This window comes from Maylandia zebra, linkage group LG9, assembly GCF_041146795.1.
Source record: "Maylandia zebra isolate NMK-2024a linkage group LG9, Mzebra_GT3a, whole genome shotgun sequence".
NCBI lineage: Eukaryota > Metazoa > Chordata > Actinopteri > Cichliformes > Cichlidae > Maylandia > Maylandia zebra.
In genome coordinates, this window is record NC_135175.1 from 7,375,390 (window position 1) to 7,389,871 (window position 14,482).

Here is a 14,482-nt window from a genome sequence, read left to right on the forward strand (position 1 = left end):
TGCTGCTTTAATCACTGATTGTCCTCACCAACATCTCGATCCAGTCTCATTTAAACACATGGCTTATGGCCATACCACCCTGAGCAAGCCCAACCTCGTCTGATCTCGGAAGCTAACCAGGGCTGGGCTTGGTTAGTACTTGAAGGGGAGACTGCCTGGGAATACCAGGTGCTGTAAGCCTTGGGGTGGCTGTAGCTCAGGTGGCAGAGCGGATCAGCCACTAACCAGAAGGTCGGTGGTTTGATCCCAGGCTGCTCCAGTCTGCATGCCAAATATCATTGGGTAAGATACTAACCCCATGCTGCTCTCCGATGCATCCATCGGAGTGTGAATGTGTATGAATGTTAGATACTTAGCACTTAAGCTTAGAAGTGCTTGTGTGATTGGGTGAATGAATTAGCTGTATAAAGCGCTTTAAGTGCTCGGACAGAGTAGAAAAGCGAAGAACCAGTCCAGTTACATGTTAGCAAAGTAACACACATAGTGTCATCGCATGGCAAATTATGTGAGATTTGCTGACATATTAGGGAGGTGGAGGTGTAAAATGATAAACAATTAAGTGTATTTAAACTCATTCTTTTAACAGTTATAGTCAACATTTTAATGGTTTAATACCTCTATATGCTCAGTGATAGAGTTTCTGGAGATTTAATCAATGGAAGACAAACATTGTGAAAGAATTATTATTCTTTAAGACAATAAATCCTCTTTTTCCAGTTTTACAAACTGGAAAAAAAAAGATTTTGCCATCTGCTCCCTGCCTGATCATGCTGGTTTTTTCAAAGTCTCAGATAAAAAAACAAAGCGGTTCGGTTGTTTGACTTTTACCCAGTACTGAACAAAATCTGTCGCAATGTGTCCCAGTTGTGCTGAGTTGTGTCAATACTGTACTGGGATTAAACAAACAAAGTGTTCCTGGAATTTATGCCAACTAAAACTATGACGGTCACTTTGGGTCGTGTCCTTCATGCACTGACATCATCCAAACACCTTTCTCTACAGGGAACCAAAGGGATGTCATCAGGCTGACAACCATATGTTAGTACAAGAGGACAAGCCCGCGGTCCCTCCAGACAACATGTCGTTTAACCTGTTTACACAATAGGCTGTCTCCAAGATGGCTAGATAGCTTGTGTATGAATGCCATTTTTTCTGCGCACAAATTATACTGTTGCATGAGGGTATAAATATAAAGTAGCAGGCCTCCTGTCGTGGGGAGGAGGAAGCAGGGGGAGGGTCCAGACCCAGAGAGATGGCCCTTGTTTACCCAAAGCAGGTGGACTACTGTGAATATGATAGCAGGTCTCCGCAGTTTCACGTCAACAAGCTGGAGCGCCAGTCTATTGATCCCATCCGTGGAGAGAGATAAGCTGTCGCCAGTCATGAAGTCACTGTAACATGTGGCGAGAGAGCGCCTGTGCATGTGGACTGTACATACACCGAGCTATTATGTCGACACTAATAAAACAGGACCTTGTTGTGAGTGTAGGAGACAGTATTTGTAGTATGAGCACTTGTATTTTCCTTATTGTTAACAAACACACACACACGTACATGCACACACACCTTTCCTATTAACTAGTACTGCATGTGTAGCACAGACTGATTTCATTTTATAACTGACATGATATGGATATTTTTTATTTCTCAACGTTACAGTTACAGTGGCTTGCAAAAGTATTCGGGCCCCTTGAACTTTTCCACATTTTGTCACATTACAGCCACAAACATGAATCAATTTTATTGGAATTCCACGTGAAAGACCAACACAAAGTGGTGCACACGTGAGAAGTGGAACAAAAATCATACATGAACCCAAACATTTTTTACAAATAAATAACTGAAAAGTGGGGTGTGCATAATTATTCAGCCCCCTGAGTCAATACTTTGTAGAACTACCTTTTGCTGCAATTACAGCTGCCAGTCTTTTAGGGTATATCTCTACCAGCTTTGCACATCTACAGACTGAAATCTTTGCCCTTTCTTCTTTGCAAAACAGCTCCAGCTCAGTCAGATTAGATGGACAGCATTTGTGAACAGCAGTTTTCAGATCTTGCCACAGATTCTCGATTGGATTTAGATCTGGACTTTGACTGGCCATTCTAACACATGGATATGTTTTGTTTTAAACCATTCCATTGTTGCCCTGGCTTTATGTTTAGGGTCGTTGTCCTGCTGGAAGGTGAACCTCCGCCCCAGTCTCAAGTCTTTTGCAGACTCCAAGAGGTTTTCTTCCAAGATTGCTCTGTATTTGGCTCCATCCATCTTCCCATCAACTCTGACCAGCTTCCCTGTCCCTGCTGAAGAGAAGCACCCCCAGAGCATGATGCTGCCACCACCATATCTGACAGTGGGGATGGTGTGTTCAGAGTGATGTGCAGTGTTAGTTTTCCGCCACACATAGCGTTTTGCATTTTGGCCAAAAAGTTCCATTTTGGTCTCATCTGACCAGAGCATCTTCTTCCACATGTTTGCTGTGTCCCCCACATGTTTGCTGTGTCCCCCACATGGCTTGTGGCAAACTGCAAACGGGACTTCTTATGGTTTTCTGTTAACAATGGCTTTCTTCTTGCCACTCTTCCATAAAGGTCAACTTTGTGCAGTGCACGACTGATAGTTGTCCTATGGACAGATTCCCCCACCTGAGCTGTATACTTGTATACTTTTGGACTTTTCTTGCAACGTTATATCCACCAACAACCAACTGTGCAATGCAGGGATGATTTTTTTGTATTGATCCACAGCAGAAAATAGCAAGTTGAGAAAGGTTTGCTAACCGCTACAGTACCCAGCTGGATTTGTGACCGCTGGGCCCGGAGTGGGAGTAACTGCTACAGACAAGTCAGGAGAGTTTTAAAGCTCTTCAACATGATTAAACTTTTTATTGGTTTACACTAAAAATGGGAAAACTGCACTACTTTGTGTTCACACTGTACCCATTTTGTTTCTCTCCTTAATTTGGTTTGTGTGAGGGGGAAAAAAACGCCACTCAGAAAAATCTGCATCATTTATTGAACACAGCTCGAGGATTACTCATATTACTGCAATACAAAACGTATAAACGGGGCAAAGTTCTTGAAACATTCATCAACAGTAACTCAGAAGGCTTGTTAGTTTTGGTGAAAGTGCAAACCACCTTTCAGTTTTCCCCAAATTGCCCCAACAATGTTTTCAGAGCTGTGAAAAAGGCTGTGTGTGTGAGGGGCGAAGGGGTCGCTTAGGTCTGATGGTTGACTTTTCCTTACCTTGTTCCCTTCACTCAGCGCTCTCATTAGGGCCAGTTTCCGTTGCGGTGCTTATGGGGGAACCCATATCTGATATCACTGAAACTACAGCTAAGTGTTACAGGCAGCCAAAATTTTAAAAAGAAAGAAAGAAAAGAAAGAAATAAGCTGACTCTGTTCTCCGTTGTATCATATTTTCTTCTTCATCTGTATTTTTACTGTGCAGAAGCCAGACGCTCTGTGTAATCAGCATGCTGGCGATAACGCTGTCTGCTCCCTCTCCCAGTTAAGTCACTTTCTGTCTCCCGTTTCTGAGCAGGGAAGGGGAGATGATTGACAACGCCAGCTACGGAGAGTCAAAAATCCATCTATGGATTTCAGAGTCCTGTTGCTCACCACCACCACCACCACCCCATCCCCACTTCCACTCTTTGCCCCTGCCAAATCAATTTTATGCAGGGACTTTATTGACTCAGGTAAAGGGGTTGTGATCCAGCAGTCAATGTCTGTGTCTGTACAGTGAAAGGAGGGGTGGAGACATGCAGGGAGCGGGCCGCATTAATGCACCCTTCCTACTTGGATCAAGGGACCAGTGTGCAAGTGTGTACATCTGAATGTACTTATTATATGCATACTAAAGTGTGCGTACACATGCATGTATCCTTTATGTCTGCAACTACATTTTTTGTGTAAATGTTTGTGTGTGTGTGTGTGTGTGTGTGTGTGTGTGTGTGTGTGTGTGTGTGTGTGTGTGTGTGTGTGTGTGTGTGTGTGTGTGTATACCAGGCATCTTTATAGGAGCCAAAGAGGCAGGCCTGGGCCTCAGGGTGCTGAGGGGCAGACATTGATTATCAGGCACTGTGTGGAGCCACTGGTCTGTCTCCACTGGTGGGAGAATGGCTGGGATTATTAGCTCAGGAGCATGTGTAGCTGGGGGCTACAGGCAGAGACGGGTCAGGGGGGTTTAAAATGGTAATAGTGGATGATAGGTGGGGGTCAGGTTGGGAGGTGGTCTTCCTGCTTCTTTAATGATTAAAGGAGGATGTGACACCCCTCCCTGGAGCCAAGAATTCACCCTAAGGTGCTTTAGTGCAACTGTCCTCAGTACACAGGCCGTTGTCGCTGTGCTGACACGCTGTTAGACGTCATCAGTGGAGCCCTGATAAAAGTCGTAATCACACCAGAGATACAGCTTCTACAGGAGTATGACACTTTAAGTCTTTCTTCAACATTCAAGACAAGAAGTAGAGAAATGAGATCAGGAGAACGACGTGTGTAGCTGGGGGCTACACATGTAACAACACAACATGTGACTTTCTGTTCATGTGCCCACATTGGATGCACCTAAACACTTGGCTATCAGGTTGCTCTGACAGCTTTTCGCTAATGTCCTAATGTTGCATAAAGTGGAAACCACCTAAAAAGATGATTTTGGTATTACATATATCTACTACTACACTTGCCTTTATGTGTGAATCTTGCAACTTAAGCAAGCTTTACACCTTTTGTGTCTTTGCATGAAACTCTTTCTAAGCTGTTTTGCACCATATGTTGCAATGACTGTTTTCCCTTTAAGAAATCATAAAACTTCTTTCATAAAATCTTTTTTTCTTCTCATTTAAGAATGAGAGAGAAAGTGAGAATTGTTTGCATGTTGCAATGTCTTTTTTAAAGCATGCATTATAATTGTGTCGTTCACAGTTATTACTTCAACACAGCTCATGTCTTTTATTTTTAAATATTGCACCTCTGCTGTTCCTAAACTATATAAATGACTGCTGTGCCAGCTGAGCCTCAGGTGAAGCTCATACTTCTTGCTCTCCCGTCTCAGCCTCTGTACTGTACAACGGTGTGATTCCCCCGGCCCACTCATGGTGCCAGCTTACCTCCAGCAGCCCTTTGATCAATAGCGGCCTGACTGCCTCGTCTCCGCTCCTCCCCAATTCGCTCCTCTTCAGATCAGCCTGCTCTCTAACCCCTGTATGACTGCAGCATCATTAAAAATACATCACATCTAAATTACACGGATCTCTTTTACTCTTTTCATCTGCTTTCACCGTCTCTCTGCCCCCACCTCCCAGTGTTCTCCTGTTCTGCTGTGTCATGATGTGGGACACAAAAAAAGATCTTTTGATGTGAATCTATGAACAGTGTTTCTCTATTTTCTGCACATATTTCCATTTATGAAAAAAAAAAATCAAAATTTCAACTTTATGAGCCAAATTAAAAAGTCAGTTTCAGTCCAGTGGAGTAGTACAGTCAGAGGTTGTGGTTCCAATGCATTTTTCCTTACCAATAAGACAACTTTTCTTCATTAGCAAAGTTTAAAAGCTTTTCCTTTTTGGAACATTTTAAGATTATTTTTCACAACAACCCATATAACAGATTCACCTCAAATCCTTTAATGTAACAGCATAGAATAGATAATCTACAAGTAACTTTTACTTCTCTTATTCTAAAATATCTCTGGGTTGTGTACATGTTTTGTTGTTTTTTGTTTTACTCAAATTGCAGTGTCTTCTTCTGAGCTGGGTGGCATTCCTCTGGGAGATAATAGCGAGTGTAGCTCAGCTCATTTGGGGACTACAGGGCGAGTCCGTACAAGCCGCTCGTCTCTGTCATGGCAGACAGCCGGCAGACCAACCTCACAGCTCGATGTGCTGATACCCATCCTGCACTCCCTGCTGCACACAAACACACAGTTGCTCTACTGTCTGCCTCACTAAGTCTGTACTCACATTCTCTCTCACTCTTAGGTCTAATCCAGAGCACTGCGATGATGCTGTGCTGGTGTGAAAGTTACCTGAGTGAATGTGCGCTGGTCATTTTGGACTAGGAGGTGGTGATTTTTAAACAAGTTAGTTTTAAGGAAACACACTAAAGAGCGCTGCATTTGCATAATAAAGAAGCTAGATTTAATTACATGGTTACTTGTGCTAATCAATATACTGTGTTTACTGTGCTTTTATAGGGGCTCGGTGGTTAGCAGTGATTGATCAAAGCAAGAGAATCATTCTCCATGTGAGACTGCATCTCTTTTCAATGCAGTTTCCATGTAAACTTGGGCTCGATGAAATCAGCATTACATTAAGTGAAAAATTAATGATGACTTAAAAATGACATTTTTAATATTAGAGTTTTACTTTCTGCTTGATGGTGATGTGGCTGTATCTTACAGCGTAGAACAGGTCATCTACTAACTGCCAAATATCACTGGGTAAGATGATAACAGCAAAGTTGCTGTGAATGTTAGATAGAAAGCATTTAAGCATATAAAAATGTGCTTTGATAGTGAATGGGGAATGAAGTGCTTTGAGTCCTCAGGTAGAGTAGAAAAGCACTATATAAGATGCACACACACAAAAACACACAAACGTTTTTAGAACTGTGAAATTTAGTTATGGAAAATGTAATTTTGATTTATCTGTGCTCAAACTTGCACTAAAATCAGGTTGTCTTGTTACCTGTAAAAAGACAAAGTTTGAAAAAGAGAAAAGTAATGTAGCATGATAGTTCGGGTTTATTTAGTTGATGCTAGCAACAATTTTGATTGATTCAGTTATACAAATACATCTTTGGAGTAATTTTTTTATGCAAACAAGCTTGCTGTAACAACTTGCTAACAGGCAGTGTTAACCAGTTAGCACAGATGTCTCTTTCCCCCCCCCCTTCACTTTAGTAACATGAATGAAATGTTGGACAGAATATTGGTGGAGGAGTAAACAGCAGAGTAAACAGCTCATTAAAAATGAAAACAAATTCATTGCTTATGCTAAAGAGGCATTGGGTAGCAAGTGTGTTGGCATTGTTTTAAGTAGCATCGCTTTACACGGCAGTAAAAGTAAAAGACAAAAACAATCAAAGTGTCTCTTGAAACAGTTTCACATTTACATTTTGACTTTTTTAGTTTGAGTGCATAAGAGTTGTCTGATCTTTAAGGATATTGATATCAAAAGTTAGCCACAGTTAATACACAGCAGGAAACAGAATCATGTGATTCTACTGTTTGAATAAGAACAGAACATGCTATTAAAATGGGAATGGTTCCTAAAGTACATTAGAAGGACCAGAGCAAGCATGAAGGGACTGTGCTCCCATCACAATACACATTTTAAAGAAAAAAAACCAAACACCATCCCTACAGCCTGAGCTCTGCCCTAATCCCACCTTTATCCCATGTGCTGCAGGTAAGCCTGACCCAGGGTTATCTCCCGGGCTAAAAAATGTGGGGATTCCTCCTTTGTTGTTCCAGGTTTAAATGGAGTGAAAGCTTGAGCTCATGGAAAACCCATACATTTTGTTAAATATATATATGTACATTATGTTAAAGATATGTGCTGATTCTTACATTTTAATAATTTCAAAGTTTTGAACACTAGAGAGGAATTCAAATACTGAAACTCTGGGTCTTGTGTTCCAGTGTTTTTAACTACAGTTTCACAACTTGAAGGCATTTGGAAAGGAATTGGTCACTCATGCTCATGACATTAAAATCATTTATATAGATCATTTACTTTTCTTTTTTTTTTACTCTTTTTGGAATATACATACTGAGCCATTTGGTTGCTTGCGAACTCTGCATGAAGAAGAAAGCAGCAATTAGCTAACTGATGATGATGAATGGAAGTGGCGATGCAGGAGAAAGAGCTTAGTACAGACAGTAAGTTCAGGTGAGTGTGGTTGAGGGGGGCTTGAGGGAGCTATGGACGTAGAGCTCAGCAGAGGGAGCCCTTTCTTCTGCGTGCCTGTCTCTGAACATCCATTCATGTCACGCTACAGAAAGTGCACAGTTAAAGGTGTGCTTCTAGAACAACAACACCTACAGGCAATCAGTCAGTGAGCTTTTTAAAGTGTATATATATTTTTTAAAACCCCAAATGCAATATTTAGTCTCCAAACTGGTTAAAAAAGAAACCGCAAAGGCCTCCCTTCACAGAGATCACAGGGGGGCACAAAAAAAGAGAAATTACAGCCTTCAAGAGTCTCAGCTTCAAAAAAGCATGGTTCCCTGTTCAGAAACCACAGACACAGTGATGCTTGAGAGGAAAAACAGCTCTCCCAGACTTTACAAAGAAGAAACAGTGAGGCAGCTCTGAGCTTAATATGTAAAACATACACACTCATCATAAGTCTCTGACACTGTAAATACCAGTGGCCAGATTAATCAAAAATAATGGACTTGCTGTGTTTGCTGATCCACTAAGTGAATATTTTTCACTCAAAATCCCTCTTCATTCCAATATTGCCGTCTGGAGCACTGCCAGTGTCAAGAAACCTGATCCACACCCTCATATTTCTGCGTCCGCCATTAATGACCCGTTGTCAAGAGTTCAGACAGGAAAAGGTCTCAGAATATCACACTTAATGCCACACGCTCCTTTTCATACACATATACAGATGGTCATGTGGGCCACATGCACTGGGGAAATAGAAAAATCACACAGTATCAGAAGATTGTCCCATACACAACAACACACGCACTTACCTGTCACATGTAAAGTGCTATAGAAATTCTATTTGTCTGTCCACACAGTAGGAGGGGTTGCCTGGAGGTGATGAGGAGAGAGTTTCTGTGGAGACAGTAATAAGCGAATGAGGTTGAGTGCAAGGACCCGGGGCTGCGATGTGCTTTGTGCCTCTCTTTGTTCCCATAACAGTAGAAATTACAGGACGCAGGAACAACAGGATTGAGTACACATGACCTAATGAGGGTCCAGGCCTCTGGGAAGAGAGAGCTGGGTGGGGCGGGAGGTTTTAGAGTATCAGGGGAATGTTGGTGGAGGAGAGCCTCAAGGAGAGGCACACAAAGAAAGAGGTGGGATTATAGGTGTCACATTGGTGTTTGTTTTAACTTTGGAGGACAGTTTCGTATAGTGTGATGTCCCCTACATCGCTGATGTCATGTCTGAAGTATTCTTCTGAAGCTCTCTATCCATCTACATCCTTTTTCTCTGCCTATTTATTTCTTCTCTCTTTCTTTCTCCTCTGACTGACCTGACGCAAAGTGACAGCAGTTCTCATTAAATACAAAACCCCGGTCACATGTGATATTGACCCCGCAAGTGTTCTGGCTCACCCTGCCCACCACTGGGCTTGACTCTCATCAGCCTCTCTGGCAGGGAGTGACCGAAGCCCCAGAGGTGTCAGGTATGAAGAGGGTTGGAGGTTGGAAGAGATTTTTATTTTTAATCAGCCAATTTGGTAGATTTAATGTGGATTTGCCTGTGATCACCAGTTTATCCTTTCTTTCTTCCTAAATATCTTCTTTAATACACTTGAAGAAGAGCAGCAGGGAAGAAGAGCATTGTTTTCCTTATCACGATACATCACTCGTTTTCCAAAGATTTTCTTAAAGGCGCTCTATAGAGTTTATGAACTTTAGAAGTGTTTTTAGGCAACATTTCATTACGGGTTTCTCATTTTGTTTTTTCAAGCTGCATAGCATCTTTAACTATACATGCAACAGGTTGAGAAAAGGATCTAAACTAATGAGAATTAAAATCCACTGAAAACTCCAGGAGGCTAGGTGATTGTGTGCAGGGGTTACTTATTACTGGACAATACTCTAGGAGAAGTAGTGATTTGGGTAACGGACGCACCACTACTGCATAAAGTCCTTCGACTGAATGAGGTAAAAAAAAAAAAAAAACTAGGTGTAAATTTCCTATCTAAATTATTATCTAATTTATTTCATCTTCATCTTCTTATCATTGTGGCTGCTATACCAGGTGTAAATATAACGTTTGACATCCAGGCATCCATGAAAAACAGGATTTATGATCTTGAACAGAGTTAGACGTTAGTAGGAGTTGGCTTGCTAGATTCCATATACCGGAGGCCTGGGATCTTAGCTGTTCCTAGGACTGCGCTCTTCTGAACATAGATCTCGGATGGTGTTCCTGGGATCTGCTGGAGCCACTCGCCTAGCTTTGGAGTCACTGCACCAAGTCCTCCGATTGCCACTGGGACCACAGTTACCTTCACCCTCCACATCTTCTCGAGCTCTTCTCTGAGCCCTTGGTACTTCTTCCGCTTCTCCTGTTCTTTTTCCTGATGTTGCTGTCATTCAGTATCGCTACGTCTTTCAATACGGTCGTCTTCCTCAGCTTGTCCAACACTACTATGTCCGGTTGGTTAGCCACCACTATTTTGTCTGTCTGTATCTGGAAGTCCCACACGATCCTAGCTCGGTCATTCTCAACCACTCTAGGAGGCGTCTCCCATTTTGACCTCCAGGCTTCCATGCCATACCCAGCACAGATGTTCCTGTATACTATGTCAGCCACTTGGTTATGGCGTTCCATGTATGCCCTGCCTGCTAGCATCTTGCACCATGCTGACTGAGGGATGTACAGCCCTGCTATCACTTCTGACATAAATGAAGACAGAAAACTAACCAGCAGCGAGGCTTGCAGGGTTACTGAAGTTGGGCTAGCTGGTAAATAATGGTGTAACAGTGGTGTTAACAGGAAGCTACTTTTGAGACAAGAAAAAGTAATTTGCTAATATAGCTCTCTTTTTTAAATCACAACCCCAACAATAGTTTGCAGTTAGCAGACAATATTTACATGTCAGAGTTGTAGTAAATGTAGTAAATGCCAAAGCAATGACAAGAAAGAACTTCTTTGTAGTGAAGTGAAACGCGATGTTAAAGACAATGAAAGCTGCAGTTTTTTTTTAATCTTTGATGGGTTTTTTTCATGTTTCTTCTGCTTTCTTGGCCTTTCTGAATTCGCACACTCCCTCTCTATGCATAATCAAAGACCTGTGCAAACAGGCACCAACGCAGGACCATAAATCCTGCATGAGTCCAGTCTAATAAAGTTCAGTCTGCAGGCAGCCGACAAGGTTCTTCATCATAAAACACGTGTTAAGCTGAAAAGAGCACGAGTTAAACTTTGTATTTAAGTCTACACTGTCAAAAATAACAGAGCCAGTTTGTCTAGATTAGACAGTGTGATTTTTCAGATTTGTGACTTGTGTGCTAAGCTACATTGCTGTGACTGTGTCCATCCTTACGTCCATCTGCCTGTAGTGCACGAGGAGGCCCATCTGCAGTGTTATTGCTCTTGGCTGCCTCTGACAACTTAATGGGATGTTTGATTTTCACATCAGACTTCCTGCGCCGACTTACCCTTTGGTAGTTTGACTTCCACCCGCTTACCTCTTGAAATTCAAAACAAACACGCACATATTCACACATATATAAATACACAAATGCAACACTGACCTCACATCACCTGCGACACACATTGCTAATTTCATTTACTCAAACGTAAGCGCAGACGACAGATCCAAAACACACACTGCGGTTGTGCGCTCTTACTTTGAGGCCAGTTATTTCCATAGTTTCCCCATTTAGTTTGTACAAATAATTCTCGACGGGAATAGGTCTGAGGTATTTTTCACATCTCACTTCAAGGCCATCAGACAACTTGTTTGTCATCACGTGCAGGCCATGAGGATGACCTAGCCATGAGACTCAGTACTCTGCGCTCAGTGGTATCGCTTACACCCACTGATGGCTATCTAGCAGTCAGCCATGTCTGCTCTCTGTCTCTGTGACATATGATGATAAAAGATGTCTTCTAAATATCATGAAGTGATGACTCCAGGTTTATGGCCCCATGTGACCTTTTTGACTTATCCATTTGGTCAGAATGCTTAGTGCATTAGGAATGCCCCAAACAACCACTATTTATGTCTTTACTCTGGTAGAATGAACCTTTGTTTCTTCTAAAAGTTAGTAAAATAGCATAAATAGTGGCACCAGCAGTATGATAACAGCACACACTGAGAAATAAGTGCTGGTGCCTGTCGATGGCAAAATTAAAGGTTGTTAGTGAATTTTGGGAAAACGAAACAGGAGTATGTAAAAGTGTTGATTCTCAGGAGAAAGTCTGTATGTGTAGGTTTGGTTCATTTTATGAACTCGTGAGTAAATGCTGATTACTAAAAGCTGCTTATTGGTCAGCTGTGATTAAGCGGATTAGGTTGCATTTTAGCACTAATCTATTTTTCTGTAACATGTTATAGTAATCTCATTTCAGTAAGGAGTAGCATTTACCACTTGAGTCTGAGTAATGATAGTTATCAGTCCCAGGTATGTGTCTGAGATTTGCTGGTCAGCTTGCTTGGTATCTGATGTTATAGTCATTCTAAGGAAAACAGTGGAAAATATGGTACGAAAAAAACGATTGTGCAGTCGCTTCACGAGAGGCTGTGAGAGCGCACAATATCAGGGGAACTCTCCTTAAGAGTTGCAGGAGGTTCCTGTCTTACTTTTAATCTTTACTTTGTTGCAGATCTGCTTTTCTGATTGTCTAGAAGCTGTCATCTGGTTTCTAGTGCAGAACACATTCTAGTGTGGAACATGTCCACTTTGCAAAAACGTCAGCTACTACCACCTTCTTTGAGCCCAAACTCATTTCAAACAGGTTGATGGGATGTTTAAAAATATGCTGTACTGAACTGACATTTCTAAAAATTTAGAACTCAGAAATAATGCAGCATGATATCACTTCACAGTTCAAAAGCCAGCATCCGTTATAGCATAGAGATGCATAAATGATCATCTCCATCAGTAAAAGTGCCGCTAATGCTGAATGACATACAGTATACAGGTTTGGGATCAATACGTGCAGCCAATATTAACCCAGTTCCTGCAAACATTTGCCTACGTCGTAAAACTTGATATGTTGCCCTACTGATTTCAGGTTTTAAATTGTTTTCCATTACAGTTTGTTTGCATTGACATCTTAGACAGTGTACTATCTTTTTCCAAAGAAGAAGGTGGTAACGTAGAGGTTAGTTTCTCCAAGGCAGGTTGCCTTATGTGACAAAAGGATGAGGAAAAAGTTTCTTCCTCTTTCTGAGAAGGTTAGGTAAGGCCCATGTTTGAACAATGCTAGAGTTTGTCACTAATGAAGGTTAAAGTTACATGTTTGCAACACAGAAATCTAAAGTTCTGCAGACTAAAGACATTCACAGTGTATTTCCTTTATTTCATTTTAAATAGCAGTGCATTTAGTATTTTTGTCAGACAGCTTGATCCAGGACATAATCAAAGAGCTAACTCAATCTAAACTGTACTGTTGTTTGCCAATGTCAGTGACATGCTAGCTCATCCGGCTCATGATCATGTTGTTTGGATTAGCGTGGAAACCAGTTGAATGAAACAAACACCAGCAATTGTTGTATGAAGACTTTTGAGCCTGCAAAAACACTTAGCAGAGAAATAGCATTTTTATCTGGTCCACAGTATTGGATGTTGCCTGCACAGTAAACAAACAGCACCAAACAACTGTGAGCACTCTGTGAACCCTTCAGACAATGTGGATGTGTGTGTGTGTGTGTGTGTGTGTGTGTGTGTGTGTGTGTGTGTGTGTGTGTGTGTGTGTCTAATCAGCAATCATGGCAAAGATTATTTTCACATGAGTAAGCAAAAGAAACAGATAATTTAGACTTTAAAAGCAAGACAAACTACCCCTAACTCTGTGTATGTTTGAGTGTACATGAAGCAAGTGTCAGAAAAAGTTCATCCTTGTGTGTGTGTGTGTGTGTGTGTGTTAGGACCGTATGCAGGGAGGGGGGGACAGACAGCGTGAGCTCCTGCTGTTCTGGCTCTGTGGATACATTCACTCTGCCCTCATTAGATGGTTAACCAGCGTCCAGTCAGGCACAAAAAAAAAACGGGGCCCCTCCAACTGACTATTCGTCTCATCTCCAGAGACAGCAAACAAACCTCCTCACAACACCGATCTAACGCTCCATGAGTGCACCCGCTGCAGCTTGGAACAGAAAAAACAGAAGTATGAAAAGGCTGGGTTGTTGCAAAAACAGCGAGGGGAGGGAAGATTCAATCGATTCGCTATGTATAACCATATCTGACATGCATGTCGGTAGCTGCTTGCTAATTACGGTCCAAATCTACACTAGAAGGTTGTTGTGTCACTGGGAACAATCTGCTGATTGTTGTGTGAGAAGATTGGTCAGACAAGGGCCGGCCACTTTCCCCACTCCAATTATCCCCATTTAGCGGTTCTGCTTCAAGCTGCCTGGACGGCCAAGAGGGGAAAAAAGGAGGAAGCGAAAGGAAAATTGAAAGACGTCAGCAAGACAGAGAAAACAGTCCACCGACTGTCAGGCCATTCTTTTGACACGGAACTGTGGAAAATTAAGCGTGCTTTTGGTGAGGATGTTTTTACTTTGCAGCAGCGGGCATTTTAAGAGCGATGATCCTTGCCCTAATGAGCTCA

At 42.0% G+C, this 14,482-nt stretch overlaps 1 pseudogene; it reads left to right on the forward strand.

Moving 5' to 3' along the window:
* Nucleotides 1-61: 61 nt before the first annotated feature.
* LOC111501461 (5S ribosomal RNA) lies at nucleotides 62-180 on the forward strand (annotated as a pseudogene).
* Nucleotides 181-14,482: the final 14,302 nt, after the last annotated feature.